The sequence below is a fragment of the Pteropus medius genome, unplaced genomic scaffold, assembly GCF_902729225.1.
Source record: "Pteropus medius unplaced genomic scaffold, Ma_sr-lr_union100, whole genome shotgun sequence".
NCBI lineage: Eukaryota > Metazoa > Chordata > Mammalia > Chiroptera > Pteropodidae > Pteropus > Pteropus medius.
Window position 1 is genome coordinate 2,153,530 of NW_024342469.1, and position 15,693 is coordinate 2,169,222.

Sequence of the window (15,693 nt, forward strand, 5' to 3'; positions counted from 1 at the left end):
TGTGTGTGCACGCGCGCGTGTAATATATAAAAAAATACTACAGGGAAATACAGGAGAATGTTTTGCTATTTTCAGAAGAGGGAAGGACTTCAAAGCAGGACACGAACTCGAAAATTATAAATGAGAAGATTCACAAATTTGCTATATAAAAGTCTGAAATGACCATAAATGAAAGACACTATTATGACAAACTTGAAAGATACGTGCAATATACAATTTTTTAAAAAATTATATTTCTATATTATTAATGTAGAAAGGGCACATACAAAAGCAAAAGAAATCAATTTGCAGGAAAATGGAAATTCACATTGAAGGATATAGAAATGGCCAATAAACATACAAAAATAGACACGGAACCTCGATGGTGATCAAAGAACTACAAATTAAAGCAAGGAATCTATCACAAATTAGATAAAATTTTAAATGAATAACACCCAGTATGGGTGAGACTTTTAGTTAGCTGCCACTCTTAAAGTCTGGTAAGAGTGTATTTTGATATAAAGTTTTCGTGGATCAAACGTCAAAGGTGTGTGATGTCTGAGCAGTAACGTCACTTGAAGACACCTATTCCACAGGGGCGTTCACAAAGGCAGGTGGGGCTATGCACATGGGCGAGTCCCCGGGTGGGGAAGCCATCGCCAAGACGACACTCAGAGGGTCCCCCCTTGTGCACGGCGCTCGTGTGCCTCTGCAGACGTCCCCGTGGGCTCTACCTCCGGCGTCACCTCTCCCGCACACTGGCCCACGCCTTCTGCCAGGATCCACGCAGCAAGACCGCCGGGTTGAGCTTAGGGTCCTCCCCGCGAGCTGCAGCCCGGAAACTGCCTCTCGCGGACTGGGAGCAAAGGTAAAGGTCGGCTGCTCAGTCCTCTTCTGTGTCGCACCCGTTGTCCAACCCGAGAGCAGCTGTTTCGCACACTCGGTCCAGTTTCCAGGTCTTTACATCAGGAAAGCGATTCCTCTGGCAATTAACCCTGCATGGGTCAGAGTAAAAGTCCACTTGCTAATACGCTTTGAAAGAATTTTTTGTCTATTTTCATCAGGGAGACGCGTCTCTCGTTTCTTTTTCTTACAATGTCTTTGTAAGGTTTTTGGGATCAAAGTCACGTTCCCTTAAAACAAGGTGATGAGTGTTTTCTCCTCGTTTTTCTGAAAGGGCTTGTGGACAGTGGGTATCATTCCTTCCCTGTTGGACAGAGGTCACCGATAAAGCCGCTGAACCCTGATGCTTTCCTCGAGTAAAAGATTTTCACTAAAAATTTCTTTTTTAAATTGATATAGGGATATTAAAGTTTTCTACTTCCTCTTGGATCAGTTTTATCAGGTCCCGTCTTTCAAGGAACATGTCTACTTCGTGTAAGTTCTTGAACTTGTTGGCATAAAGTTGTAAGTAATACGCTCGTTATCTTTCACTGTCTGTGGGATCCATAGTGATGTCTCCTCATTCATTTCTTTTTGTTTTTAACGTCTACAGCACCTGGTCTTCCTAGGTGGTCTCCCATACAAGGACCAACCTGGCCCGACCCCGCTTAGCCTCCGAGATCAGACGAGATCGGGCTCGTTCAGGTTGGCGTGGCCACAGACTCTCCTCGTTCATTTCTGATTAGCGATTTGTGTCTTTTCTTCCATTGATCAAGTCTAGAAGTTTTTATTGATCTTTTCAAAAATGAAGTTTAGGTTTTGTTGATTCTTGCCTTGATGACCCACTTTCCAGTTTACTGATTTCCACCCTTATTTCCCTTCTTTTCCTGCCCTTAATTTCCTCCTCTTTTCCCAGCTTCTTAAAGTAGAAACTTTGAGCGCTGATTTGAAGTTTTAATTTTTTTCTGAGCTAGGCATTTAAAGGTATAAATTTCCCTCCAAGCACTGTTTCGGTGGCATCGCAAATTTTGATATGTCTTGTCATTATTACTCAGTTCAAAATATTTTCTGATTTTCCTAAGTGATTTCTTTGATCTATGAGTTATTTAGAAGTATGTCAATTCATTTCCAAATATTTGAGGATTTCCTGGGTATCTGATATCAGACGGATTTCTAATTCATAGCATTTGGTCAGATGAACTTGGTGTCACTTCGGTCCTTTGATGCTGTGGCAGAGCATATGGTCTACTCGGGGAATGTGCCATATGTCCTTGAAATGAATGTGCATCCTTCCGTGGGTAGATGTGGTATTCTACAAATCGGTTAGATCCAATTGGTTGATAGCACTGCTCATATCTTTCATAGCTTTACCAATTTTTAAATACGCACATTTTATTAACTACTCAGGGAAGGGCTCTAAAATTTCTGCCTCTGACTGTGAACCTGTCTATTTCTCTCTTCCGTCAATGTCTGCTTCGTGCGTTATGAACCTGTGCTACTAGGTGCACACACGTTTCAGAAAGGTATTGTCTACTTAATGAGTTGAACCTTTATCATTATGAAACATCCCTCTTTGTCTCATGAAACTCTTTGTCTCGATGTTTATTTTCTCTGACGCTATTACAAACAAATGAGTTTTCTTGTGATTAGTGTTTGCATTGCATATCTTTTCCCAGCCTTTTATTTCAACCGCCTGAGTCTGGGTTTAAAGCTTTCAGCTTTCTGTCCACATACGTCCTGGAGTAAGACTGCAAATTCACTGGTCCTCTAAGAGAGAAAGCCAAAATGTAAGCAAAACTTCAATAAGAAGAAAATAAATGAGAAATAAATAACAGTTCTTCCTTCTAGACAACAGCAGATTTGCTTTCGGAAAAGTAAAATCTGGGAACATTTTCATGAAAATAATACCACAACCCCACGCTCATCTGTCCTCTGGAGGCCGTACCTCTCAACTGCATGGCCCCCAGGCAAATGGCCACAACAGACACTCCATGACCAAAGGAAGCAGAGCGGACACACGACACAGAGGAACAAAGGCTGGAGGCGGGGTCAAGGCCCAGCACGGCCAATGACAATCCATGTGGCCTTGGACAGTCCCCTCGGTCTCTCTTGAGTCCGTGTCCCCCTCTGAAACGTGGAACAAATAAAAATACCTGCCTCGCTTAAGCCACAGAATTTCCACAAGGAACAAAGAGATAATGCACAGAAAAAAGCATTTGTAACTGTGACACCGGACAATGCGAGAATAGGACTCTGTTTTGTGCACTGGCGTGGTCGGTTACTCGGCTCTGTGAACCCCGCGGCATCTAAAGCCACCGGGGCTCGCCCGTCCGCCCTGGATGTAAATATCACACCGGAGACCGAACCAGAAATCTGTCACAAAATGGTGTATGCAGAGGACTCATAAACGATAAGCACCTTTTATTCCTGAAAAGCCAGGAATAACAGAAAAATCAACCTGTAATTTAAATTTTTTTCTAATACTTCATCTCTTTTTAACTGGTTTTGATTCTGATCTTTTAAAACTCTGACAGCAATACGGCCTGGGAGACGCTGGACGGAAACGAGAACCGTGTGCGCACGTTACAAGCGCCTAGACGCACACGCGAGGCACAACTACAGCAGGAGGGTCTCAGAGTGAGCGCGTTTCTTATTCCCAAGGGCCACGGTGCAGGGGAGTCTCATAAGTCACCCCGCTTCGCCCCCTTCATGTAAGCCGCCTCTGGGGCCCCCGCCACTTACACACTGCCCCTAACTGAGTCCACTACACGCGCTGGTCCACCGGGTCAGTGCACGCCGGCGATGCTGACCACCGACTAGGCGCTGAGCTGGCCCCGGAGGAGACGCAGCCCGGGTGCTAGCTGTCAGCACTCGTCTGCCAGGAGGAAGAACTCGAATGGCGTGAGCACGTGTTAAGGGCGCTGTTCGGGAAAGGTCCAGGTGACACAGGATGAGCAGTTTGTCTTCCCTGAAGAAGGGGACATCGGAAAAGATGCCCTGGGCGCTGCTGCTCGAGAGGCGCCTGGATGCCACGTTGAAGCCTGGCCGACTGAGCTCCCCGCCCTAAACCTCCACAGCTGGACAGCAAAGAGATGACGCTGAGGACGAGGACCAGGGCCAACGAGAAACGGCAACAGACATCGGAGTGATGGCCAGCAGGAGAGAGTGGGAGCTGACCCAGCGCAGTGGCGGAGGCTAAACCCTGCTGCCTGCAAAGGGACAGCCGGGGGAAGCTGCCAGTGGATGGCAGAGACGCCCCCAGGGCCGGGTGGGGACTGATCTCCACACTCGGGCGGGGCCACCTGCCCACACGCAGACGACCAAGCCCGGGGTCTGTCTGCCAGGGACACCGGACGGCACAAATGGCTCAGCCATGACCCAGTTAGTCAGAACAAATGACAAATCTCGATTTCCCAAAACTGTGACATTAACGCCAGGGGGAGGGCGGGGAAGGGGAAGAGGGAGAGGCTTGGGGAGGGCTCAACCCTCGGCTCCCACAGCGGAAAGGCGCTGAACGTGGAGACACTGTGAGGATCGCAGAATGTGCACAGTGTCCTGAAAGATAAAGAACCGCCAGGGGCTTCCTCTGACCAGAGGTAAAGTGACAGCCCCGGGGACGAAGCGCAGGGGCGAGGCTGGCGGGGGGCAACACCGTTCAGGGTTCAGGTGCGTCTGACGTCACTGGTCCCCTTCAAGCCAGCGCTCTCCCAGCCCCCAGCGGGGGCCACACCGTCAGGAGCGAGAGGCAGGGCAGGCGAGGACGGGCCAGGACGCCAGCCGTGGGGCGGCGTCTCTGACGAGCTCTGGGTTCTGTGCGCCATGGCCCCGACTGCTGTAGGTAACGAAGTTTTGCGACATGACTTCTTTACCCCGAACTGGTTCCTTTTATCCAAAGGTTTTTTTCCCTCCAGGTGGCGAAGCGTGAGCTTCCGCGGCATCAGAAACAGTACCCACGACAAACGCTCCTCGGAGAGGCGGCGAGGGCTCCGGACGCGGCCAGGGGTCCAGACGCCAGCAGGAAGGGCCTGGCGGACGAGCCGCTCAGAGCCGAAAGGCGAGGAGTTGCCAGCCCGACGGAGAAGGGGCGACAGGCCTCGCTGACGGAACACCTGAGCCCGGCCTGGAGGCCTGGTGGCCATGACACTTGAGAACACACTTCGGAAGGGATCCTGAGGTGGCTGAATGACAGCAACACCTTTATGTTGTATAAAATTAGCAAACGTGACTTCTGGGCTCTAACCGAATCCCAGCCAGGAACCTTCTCTTACTCTTACATTCCTGGGCTTTGCCACAGCCCCTCCCCTGCCTCTCCTGACCCTCAACAGGGGACTGCATCTGAGGGTGCCACTTCACCCGAGGGGAGCCACCCCACTATTCCCACACTCCTGAGAAAAGGGGGGCAGGGGGCCAAGGACCCAGGGTGAGAAGATGCGGGGCGGGTCTGCCACTGCCAGACTCTGGCTGCTGAGAACCCGGGAAGATAAAGGTTTTACGAAGAGTGAAAATCAAAACGGAGATGCGTTTTGTTCCGGAAACCGTGCTACGATGAACTGCTAAGTCATTCAGATGAGATCGAACCCGTTTCTAAAAACTAAGTGTACTACCGGCTTTCAAATGCGCCTTCACCCAAAAGAGCAGCTTGGAACAGCGACTCCCCCGCCAAAGAAAGATGACTTACACCCACCTTCCCCTCCAAACCACGCGGCCCCCCACCCCCTGCGTGCAGAACCCCACACCATCACGGATCACACACCTTCCATCTACGTCATTGGTCACCAGGGTGGCTCCAGGAAAGTCACCTGGCAAAATGGTTCTCCTCCCCACTCCACTGCAGACTAAACTTCTCTCGGAAGCATCTTCCTCAGTGAGAGAAGCTGCCGGAAGCTGTCCGTGTCAGCACCGGGAAGAAACGGTTTCTGCGTGTATTTACTTCAAGAGAGATTCTGGGAACCTCGTTTTTTCCCTGTCGTTTGTCTGAGTTTTGCTCGATTTTGCTAGTGTGAATACAGTTACTTGCTTGGATCACGGACCCTTCTCTTCCTCTTCTTCACTTTTACTTTTTCTTTGCCTAGAATGTATCTCAGTGAACACGCCCGGTGCACTCAGAGTGGGGAAAACATCCTATTAAAATATAAGCTGCTTCGTCAGCAATGCCAGGAAAATAACTCCGCCTGCCTCTGTGGTAGGTGCCCTGCTTCTCCTCGGCCCTCCTGTCTCGAAAGTTCCAGGCCACCTCTTCCAAGAAGCACCCCCGATGCCCCACACCCCCACACCCCACCCAGCCAGGCCGGCCCCTGAAGGCAGATCCAGCCGCAGCCTGTCCCCTCCTCTCCTGCAGCAGAGAGTTCTCCCAAGCGAACCCGGAGGGGAGGTGTGGGCAAGGCTGAGGCATTCCTGCAGGAACGCCAGTGGCAGGCTTGCCCACGCCTCCTTCACTGCCAACGTACAGCATGGCACCCGGCCCACGCGGGCTGTGCCTGCGGCACTCAGGGCGAGCAGAGAAGCCAGCGGCAGCCCGGCAGCCCGCCAGCCCACAGCCAGCCATCCCTGTGACACTCAGGGCGAGCAGAGAAGCCAGCGGCAGCCCGCCAGCCCACAGCCAGCTTCCCCGCTGTCCCCGCCTCCAGCCTGGTCCTCATGGGAACCAGCTAGAAAAAACAGACAGTACTAAGTGTCAAGAGTCTTGGATATCAACGATAGAAAGACAAATGACCCAATTAAAATGGGCCAAAGGATCTTAATAGATGTTTCTTCGAAGAAGATACACCAACAGCCAGTCAGTACCTAAAAAGGCACTCAAAACCATCAGCCATCAGGGACATCGGACCCCGGCGAGATGCCACTCCCCACCCACCCGGAGGGCTAGGACAAAGAGCGTGGAAAACCTGGGTCCCCGCCCACTGCTGGTTGGGATGTAAAGCGCTGAGCCCCCTTCGCAAAGCTGGACACGGAGTTACCCTGCGACGCAGCAACCCCACCCCGGGCGTCCACCCAGGAGAAGCGGTGACACGGCCACACCGAGCCTGTGCCGTGCTCCTGGCAGCGTCCCCGGAAGCAGTCCGAGTGCACGGACGCAGCGTGGCCCGTCCACGCAACGGGACGCCCGCACATGGCTGGCCCTTGACACACCGGCCGAGTGAAAGGAGCCGTGCCCGCAAGGCCACACGTTGTGTGGCTCCGATGTGTGTGAAACGTCCAGAAGACGCAAATCCACAGACGACAGCAGATTCCTGGCCGCCTAGGGCTGGGCGAGGGGTCGGGGAGTGGCAGGTGACCGCAGATGAGGACGGGGCTTCTTCCTAAGCGCTAAGATTCACCTTAGTGACACGGACACGATGTCACACGTGCTAAAACCACCAAGTCGGACGCTTAATGGTGAATCGTATGGGTTGTGAATTTATCTCAGGAAAGACGTCTGCGTCTCGGAGAAGGAATTTCTCAAGGGCCCTTTAACCCCGCCCCTGGGAAGGGGGCTCGCTGTTGCAGGGAGCGCAGTGATGAACTTGGAGGGCCGACCTTCGGTGAGACCCGAGGCGGCCGAACAGCTCTGCTCAGACTGGAATCTGGAAGAGGCCCGGTCCCCAGACGGCAGGTATGGGGAAGGGCAATGACAGCCCTCCCAGCGGCCCCCGACCACGACACAGCTACAAACCCGGCAGAGGCCTGCGGAACGACAGGCACGCCACGTGGGCCTGCTCAGAGGTCGCCACGCCCCCAGGACGACCACGGAACCTGCCGGGGTGGGCCCCGGTCCACGGGAACTCAGCAAACGCCGCCGCCTCCGGCAAGCGAGCGGGGCTGAAGGTGACCCGATGACTATGTGCCTCCGGCTCACACCCCAGCCTCACAAAAATGCTCACCCCTCGGAGCCAGTCACCTCATCTCTGGGAATCTGTCCCAAAGAAATAATCCAAAATGCAGACAAATATTTAGGCAGAAAGATAGCCACTGCAGCATTATTTATATATTTTGAAAAGTTATGACCTAAATGTCTAATAATAGAGAACTGACTGAATTAGAGTTATGTCCATTTGCTACTAATGGGAATTCAATAAATACACCCACAACGTTCAAGGAAAAACTGGCATTTCAACGTCTGCGGCACGGAAAGCAAAGTCAACTCGTCTGCATGTCCTCCGCAGCCCGCCACCCCCCTGAAGAACGCCCGTCACCTGTTAGTCACTCCACAGGCTAATTACACTGCTTCCCTTCAATGCCATCGATCCCGCAGCCGGTGCCACACAGCACTTAATTAAAGGAAGGGCTACTGCTATTTCATGCTAAAAATCTAAATCCTTTCAAGCAAATTAGAAGCTTGTGCTTGCTTCTTTGCTTTCCAGTAGGACCCACAAAAGACAGACCCTCGGCCTCCTATAATTTCTGTATTAAAGAAGAACATGTGTATGTAAAACGTACACACACGTGCGTGCGCATCGGGGCTGGCTCCGCCCCCTCTCGGGTCGGCGGTGTTTGCTGACAATGGTACCTGGCGGCAGGTTACTCCGTTTCCTAACAGGCACAGTCAACGTAAGACCGAGGTCAACAGCACAGTCCTTCTGATGCTCTGACGTCGAATCGTCAACAGGGCTGCCACACGGCTACCCCCAAGAGAGCCTTCTGCCGTGTCCATGTGTTTGCTTAGGGCCCAAGGGTCATCGCGCCCTAAGCCCATCGCTGTCTCCCCCCACACACACACTGTTCACGCCGGCTTGGCACCCATCGCCCCAGGAAAGCCCCTTAAAGGAAGAGCAGGAAAGAGACACGCTGTCTCCCAGCTCTCCCGAGGGACTCCCTCTGCCCACTCTCTTTCTGTGGCTGTGAAGGCCAGCGAGCACACTCCGCGATGTCACATGTAGCTGGAAACTCGGAGATAAGAAGCTGGATCCCGCCCGCAGAAAAACTGGAGACAATCTTGTCGGTGATAAGCTCAATTAATTTGAGATCAGTATGCCACGCAATTACAAAGGCAAAGCAGCATAATCCCTCGGCCCCCAGCACACGTAAATACACAGAGGAAGATGTGGAGGCAGCAAGAGAAAGACCCAGGGACAGTCAAGAACTGACCACAAACCCCGCCGCTGGCGCACAGCCCGCACGGCAGTCAGGTCTGCTACTTCATGCCAGCGCCTCCATCTGGGGCCACCAGGGTGCTTCTGTCTAGAACGTCGTCCACGCTTGGTGTCTCCTGGGCAGTCACTGCTAACCCGCCGGCCCGCCTCCCGGCCTGTCCCCCACCTCAGACCCTTCCTTCTCTGGGTGCACACGTCCGTTCCCGCCACCGCGAGCTGCATCTGGCTTCAGGTCTGTCCGCACCTCGCCAGGGGCTCCCCGAGCAAAGGGACGGTATCCTACACCCTGTGCCCCGAACTCCCGGCTCTGCGGCTGCACAGACAAGGTGCTAAAAATGTAATTAACAATATGAACCCCCACGCCTGCGAAGCGACGGGCAAGAGACAAGGGCTCTGGGTAAGTCTAAGGAGCCGCTTCTGCAGGCGAGTCACCGCTGAAGCTTCACGGGGACCCACAGGCCACATCGAGCGCAGGTAGGGTGACCACGACACACCGCTTAAAACAGACTCCTGGGCATGATTAATAATTATGCCAGGACAACGCGGGGGAGCCACACTTGCAGCAACCAGGCCGTGACCAGCCTGTGTCAGGGCTGCCTCCCGTGCTGTGGCGCACGGAAGAGGCGGCTTCCTGGGCCACTGAGATCAGAGAAAACGGGCAGAGGGACACACTCCCGGCCAGAAGGACGCGCGAACTGCTGGTACCTGCCACCATTTAACTACCCTAACGGTCACCACGTTGCGCTCTACTGTGCCATCCGAGCACGGCACAGTTCAGGGTCCAGGTCAGGACCCGATGAGTCACGGCCAGCAGCCCAGGATCGGCAGCCCCTGCGTCCGGACGGAGCACACGACCACCTGGTAACCGAGAGCCCGACTGTGAGGGACATTAAACACCGCGAGTCTGGTCTTCGTTTCAGAAGCAGCGGGGAGCTGTTCAAGTCGGGGAGCGGGGAGGCGGGGGAGCCACGTTCGGTCTGACTCGCCCCCCGCCCGTCGCGGGACGTATTTCACGGAAGACGGAAGTGAGGAGACCGTGAAGCCAGTGCCCGGGCAGACGCGACAGCTCTGCACAGGGCGGGCCCCTCGAAGCCAGAGAGGGGAGGTGAAGGCGACGGTGCCGGGCACTCTGAAGGGGCGAGGACAGGCAGGCTTCCACGATGACCGGACACGGAGACATGGAGAGGCACAGACTGGGCAGTGACCCCAGGCAGTGGCCCAGGCAGCTGAGAATGGCACCACAGTCACTGCCCAACTTTATCCCACGGAGCCGCAGGCCCCGGGAGCTCAGCGGCTCTGTCCGCCAGCCCTGAGCGCGAGGCCCGCCACACGGCGGGCACGCAGAGGGGTGGCCGCAGGAAGGACCGGGAGGAAAGAGGGGCTGGCCCCACACGCCCTGCGGCCACTCCAGGGTCATCTAATGCCTCCGAAGTTCCCGGGGAGCAACGAGAGCTCAGCTGCCACTCACCGAGTTCACCCACACTCAGTGACTGGACACGTGCGCAGCGAGAATAACTTAAACGAAGACAGGGCGAACCAATGGCCACCCGGCCACCCGGCGGAGGGGGAAGAGGCAGCACCAGGGGCGGTCAGAGGCCTCGGCACAGGCGGCCTCTGTCTACAGCGCCGGGTCCGTTATGAAGAAGCTGGCGCCCAGAAGGAGCAGCCAGGCCAGCCCCAGACCCTCCGCTGGCAAGAGGCAGACAACAGACGAACGGGCTGCTGTGACTCACACCCCCGGTTGTCGCTGTGCTTGTCGCCCGCTGCCCGGCCTCTCTCAGCGGTCTTTACAGGCCGGGATGGGGGAAAACCTCGTGGCTGAATCCGGTGACCTGACTGAGCTGCCCTCTAACACAGATGGCAGGGGCCGTGGCTTAGTCAACAGCAGCCCGGGAGGGCACACAGTGCACGATGCCATCCTGACAGGGGCCAAGGCCAAGGCCACGGCACGTTGAGGGAGGAGGCAGGTCCACTGCCCCCTGGTCAGTCCAGAACTCCAGAGAAGCGCTGGCTCGCAGAACCGGGCCCGGGGGAGGAAGGCGGGTTGGCCAAGCGCCTTCGTCGTGGCCCAGGAGCGGCCTGAGGCGGGGCGGCCGAGCGAGGAGCACCTCTGCAACCTGGACGCCGCGCGGACGGTCCCCTCCGCTCGGGCGGCCACAGCCAGACCAATGGGAGAAGCGGCAGACGCAGCCTGCCTCCTGGGAGAAGGAACGCTCCACTGTTGGGAGCAATGACAGCCACTCCCAGCGCCTAGTGAATGACAGCACCTGACCCCCGGGACCTCCTCATGAGACAGCCACCCCCGCCCGCCTTACAGATGAGTCTGCGTAACTCTAGCCGGCGGGGGAGGGGACACGTCGCAAAGGGTCCCCGTGCTGTGAGAGCGAAGGAACCACCTCGAGAAGGTCTGTGGGTCTGGAACGGTGACAAGGGCCCGCGGCTGACACCCCCCCAGAGAAACGGCAAAGGCGGACACGGACTGCTCAGCCCTGTGCACCCAAGCACCCGTGAGTCTGCCCAGAGAAACGCGTCGTGATGCGGTCGGAGCTGTAACAATATTTATGACTATTTGCAGCAGAAACAGTACGCAATAAAAGGGTAATATACAGTAACGGCATAAACATCACACGGCTTCAGCAGTGCCAACTGAAAGCCTTGTCGCTGAGGCAGAAGCGAGACACTGGTACCAGGGAGCGGGCGGGGTCTGCCTGAGTCGAGGACAGGGGTCCACCCCGCTGCCCAGGGCCAGCCTGACGTCGGGACCAGGCTGCAGAGGTGGCACTTAAACTCACACGCGACCCTCTATCAATTCACCACAGTGAGTCACAGGGCAACACGCGGGCCCATCCGCAGCGGGCTCTCCGCTCCCTGCCTCCTTGCGGCGAGCTGTGGTCCCTGCTCCCCGGGCCCCTAACTCGAGCTCCTCCCCGAGACCTACGCTGCAAGGGCAGGGGCGCCCGGAGTGCCACGAGCAGACTCGAAGGGCTCTCAGGAACCCTGCACTGTCCTGGTTACCGGCGGGCGGCAGGGCGGGGACCGCGCACTGACTGCAGACTGACTGCAGTCGAAAGGCTTCAAAGCCCCTCCCGACTCGGAAACGCTTCCTCCCGAAAGCCGCCTTCTAAGCAACCCGGTCAGATCCGCTCTCCAGCCAGCTCCCCGGCTCCTCCGCTCTAAGATGGGGCTGTCACCCGGAAAGAACGTCGGCGCAGGGACAGCGTGTGGGGCGCTCACCATGCCGTTGACCACGGAGACGCCCCCACAGGACACTAGTTCTCCAACTGCTTCCCCAGGTGCCACCAGACCTCTTTGCGTGTAGATATTTTTCATGTTTTATACGTGTGTCCATTTGAAATGGAAGCGTTTTCCCTTCTGAACCCCACTTCCCTTCCGTGCAATGAATGAGGCCCCTCTGCACAGCAAGGCCGGTCACCGCCAGTCGTTCGTGCACCCTGCAATAAAGCACCCAAAAGTCCTACTTGGGAAAAACACGAAGCCTGGACGCCATCAGCAAACCTGACGGGCATGATTTAAGGTCAACGGCAAAAAGCCAGCGTACCACCGCCTCTGCCCTGCATCTCGGAGCGCATGGGAGGGAGGAAGGAGACCGTGGGGGGCGGGGAGGAGATGCTATGGAAAGGCAAGAGGCAGCATCATGCCCACCTCGATAATCCCCAGTATGAAAACCACCTGCGAAAAGCAGAAATGGGGAAAATGACAAATAGCACACACCAATCCTAACACTGAAGGGCCAGCAGACACGCCCGTCACAGACATCAGCGTGCTCTTAAGGCGGAATGACTTATGCTCCTCTGAAAACGTGTGCCCTGATTTTGAGCACTATGCAGGACACCCTGGGTCCGGTCCCTCCGCCTCTCAGGCCTCCCGGGGTGGCAGTGTCTTCCACCACGGTCCTCACACACAGAAGTCTGAACACCAGAACCAGCGCCATGAAACGTGATGAACGCCACCGGGTCAGGCCACCCGACCCAGAGTCTGTGACCACGATGAGGGACCTCTACAGAACTGGTTTCCAGACGGCAGAGGCTTCGCCCGGCCTGTCCCGGGGCCGAAGACCACTGACTCAGTGGCCCCCAGGAAGGCTGACGGCCCGCACCCCGGCCCTGGGCTGCGGGACCCACAGGAGCGTCTGGGAGGAGAAACGCTGCCTCGGGGCCTCCCCACCATACCATGTTCTCAAATGGCAGGAGATTTTTGGGGCGAGGGGAAGGGCGGGGCTCGTACCAACGTGCTGAGAGGCGAACGACACGGTGGCTGGGATTCACTCTGAAATGCGGCAGCGGGGGCAGAGGGCAGAGGGCAGAGGGCAGACGAGACGAGCGGCGGAGCCTGCTGATGGGGGCTGAGGGCAGGCAGGGCAGGTGGGCTGGCTCCCTTGTGCTGTTCTCGCGACCTCTGCGTGCGTTTGATGGGTTTCATGACACGATGGGTCCAAGCACAGTGATGGACCACGGCCCCGTTCTGGAAAGCTCCGTCGGTCTTCTGAGCAGGGGGACCCTCTGGCGAGGAGCCGCTCCCCTCACACACAATGCCCCCCGACCCAGGTGCCCCAGGAGTGGCCTCCTCTGGCCTCGATGTTCCTTGCAGTGCATCTGTCCAAAGGTCCAAAGCTCAGGCACGGAGGCTATGTCACCACACCCAGTGACAAACATCTACATGAATAAACGGTGCTCGCTAGATCGTTCCAACTGAAAAATCACAGTGGCTACTGCTTGTTGCTCGTTATTTAAAAACAAAACAAAACAAGCAACCATGGCATCGTGGTACCTGTGAGCTGACGAGATGGATGAGTGATGGATGGGAAAAGGGCTGGGCACATTCCCCGGCTGCGCCTCGCAACGAAACCCAGGGGCAAGACACCCCACTCCTGTCCCAGGCAGAAGATGTCTAAAGAGCATCTCATCTGCTCTGCCTGAACCGACACCCCCACCCTCCCGAGCGCTCGGTGACGCTCTGCCGCTCTGGGGCGCACCCTACTCTCTCGAGCACTCGGTGACGCTCTGCCGCTCTGGGGCGGACTGCGCCTGCCGCATCACTGCAGCTGGGTGCGTGGTGCTCTGGGAGATGCCTCCCCACCTGCGTCCCCGTCCGGAAAGCCGGCGTCCCAACGCACAGGGACGACGGATACGGAAGTCCCCAGCCCGCACCCAGCCCGACCGTCATTCTATCACTTCCAAATAAAGGAACCTAATATTTTGAGCATAATGATTTTAAAGAGCTCAACGATTTCTTTGCATGCATTATTCATTTTGTGACACAAAACTGTTATTTCACTAAGATTACTGTAAATCGCTACATGAAGAGCTGGCTTGCATGAACAATTAAATGATAGATATGATAAACTAGATTTATAAGCTTTATGTTCCCATAACATAAATTCCTTGAATGATTTAACTCGACGGAGCTGGAAAATCCTCTCTCGACGCCAGGTCTGTGGACCTGCAGCTCCCCCATCAGCACGGAGCAGACGCTGACTCCAGCGCGGAAAGAAAATATTCAACAGAAGGTTTAATATTACTATGGTAACCACAGCAACTAGTTTCGAAAATGAATAATAACTCTGTTAGGTGCTTCATTAAAATTTTTTCAACCAAATACTGCCCTTAATCTTCTCAATGGAACAAAAGACTTCGTCGGGACCCGTGCAGACGGCTGGAAACGACGTCAGATACGAAGAGTGCCGAGCCCGGGCGCCGGGCGTCTGCCGCAGAGATGGAATCCGATCAGCCGAGACGAGCGCTGGGTGAGTCCCCGACGACGAAGAACCTCGGCGTCCCATCGTCATGCCCCACCCCCGACAGGCGAAGCTGCTCTGCGGACACCAGGGAGCCGCCCAGACCACGCAGGCCCTGGACTCCAGCCGCACACAGGCTCCGCTCCACAGAGGCCCTGGGGCCGAGGCGCCGGGAGCCAGGGTCTGGCCGCGGGAGGCAACCCTCAGGACCACCACCACAGTGCCACGTGGGGCCACTGCACCTGGCCTGCTGCCCCGGCCGGGGCTCTAGACAGCTCTCCACCCCAGAGCCACCCTAGGCCCACAGGCTGGCGACGTCACTCAGGCGGACAGCCTGCCTCCCTGTGCTCCACCACTGACCGCTGCCATGCTTCGTCACGCCTGTGCCTGGGTGAGGTCTCAGTGATGGACCTGCAGGACCCAGAGGACCCATCCAGCCCAGCCCGGCCTGGCCAGGCTGTCCGCAGCCCCACCGCCACCTGCTCCATTCTGGCAGGCTGCACTCCTGGACTGGCCACCCCCGCGAGCCCCACCCGTCCCCGCAGCCGCCCATGCTACTGCCATGACCACTTCTGGTAGCTGGCCACGCGGCCATTTATCACAGGCTCAGTCACTGGCTCTGTGCTGTGGCGACTCTGCCTGGCACAGAGGTGGTGCGGAGGGGACACCGGAAGGGGCATAAACGTTGGGAGACGGGGCTGCCCGGATGCTTTACGGTACACAATTTGTTGTCACAGCTAAGCTTATAAACTTTGCGAAAGAGGGGAGAAGAGACAAGGGAGCATTACGCAACCGAAAGCCTCTCGCTGTCACCACGGGCCAACGGGGACATGCTACCCACTGCAGACTGTGGCCCCGTGAGGCCGGGACAGGATGCTTCTCAACAGCTCTCCTGATCTGAACACATCACACGCTCCACCCAGGAGAAAGGTACAGAGCCGGTGGTCTCCACGCACGCTCACACGCACTTGTGTATTCACGCACTCACGTGCACTCACACGCAATCAC

The 15,693-nt window shown here is 56.1% G+C and overlaps 1 protein-coding gene and 1 pseudogene across 1 annotated transcript in view; both read right to left on the reverse strand.

Moving 5' to 3' along the window:
* The window catches only part of TBC1D22A (TBC1 domain family member 22A), a 229,452-nt gene that overhangs the window by 161,254 nt on the left and 52,505 nt on the right, over nucleotides 1–15,693 (reverse strand). The gene's annotated exons all lie outside the window — the stretch shown is intronic.
* Nucleotides 1,466–1,584, reverse strand: LOC120603092 (uncharacterized; annotated as a pseudogene).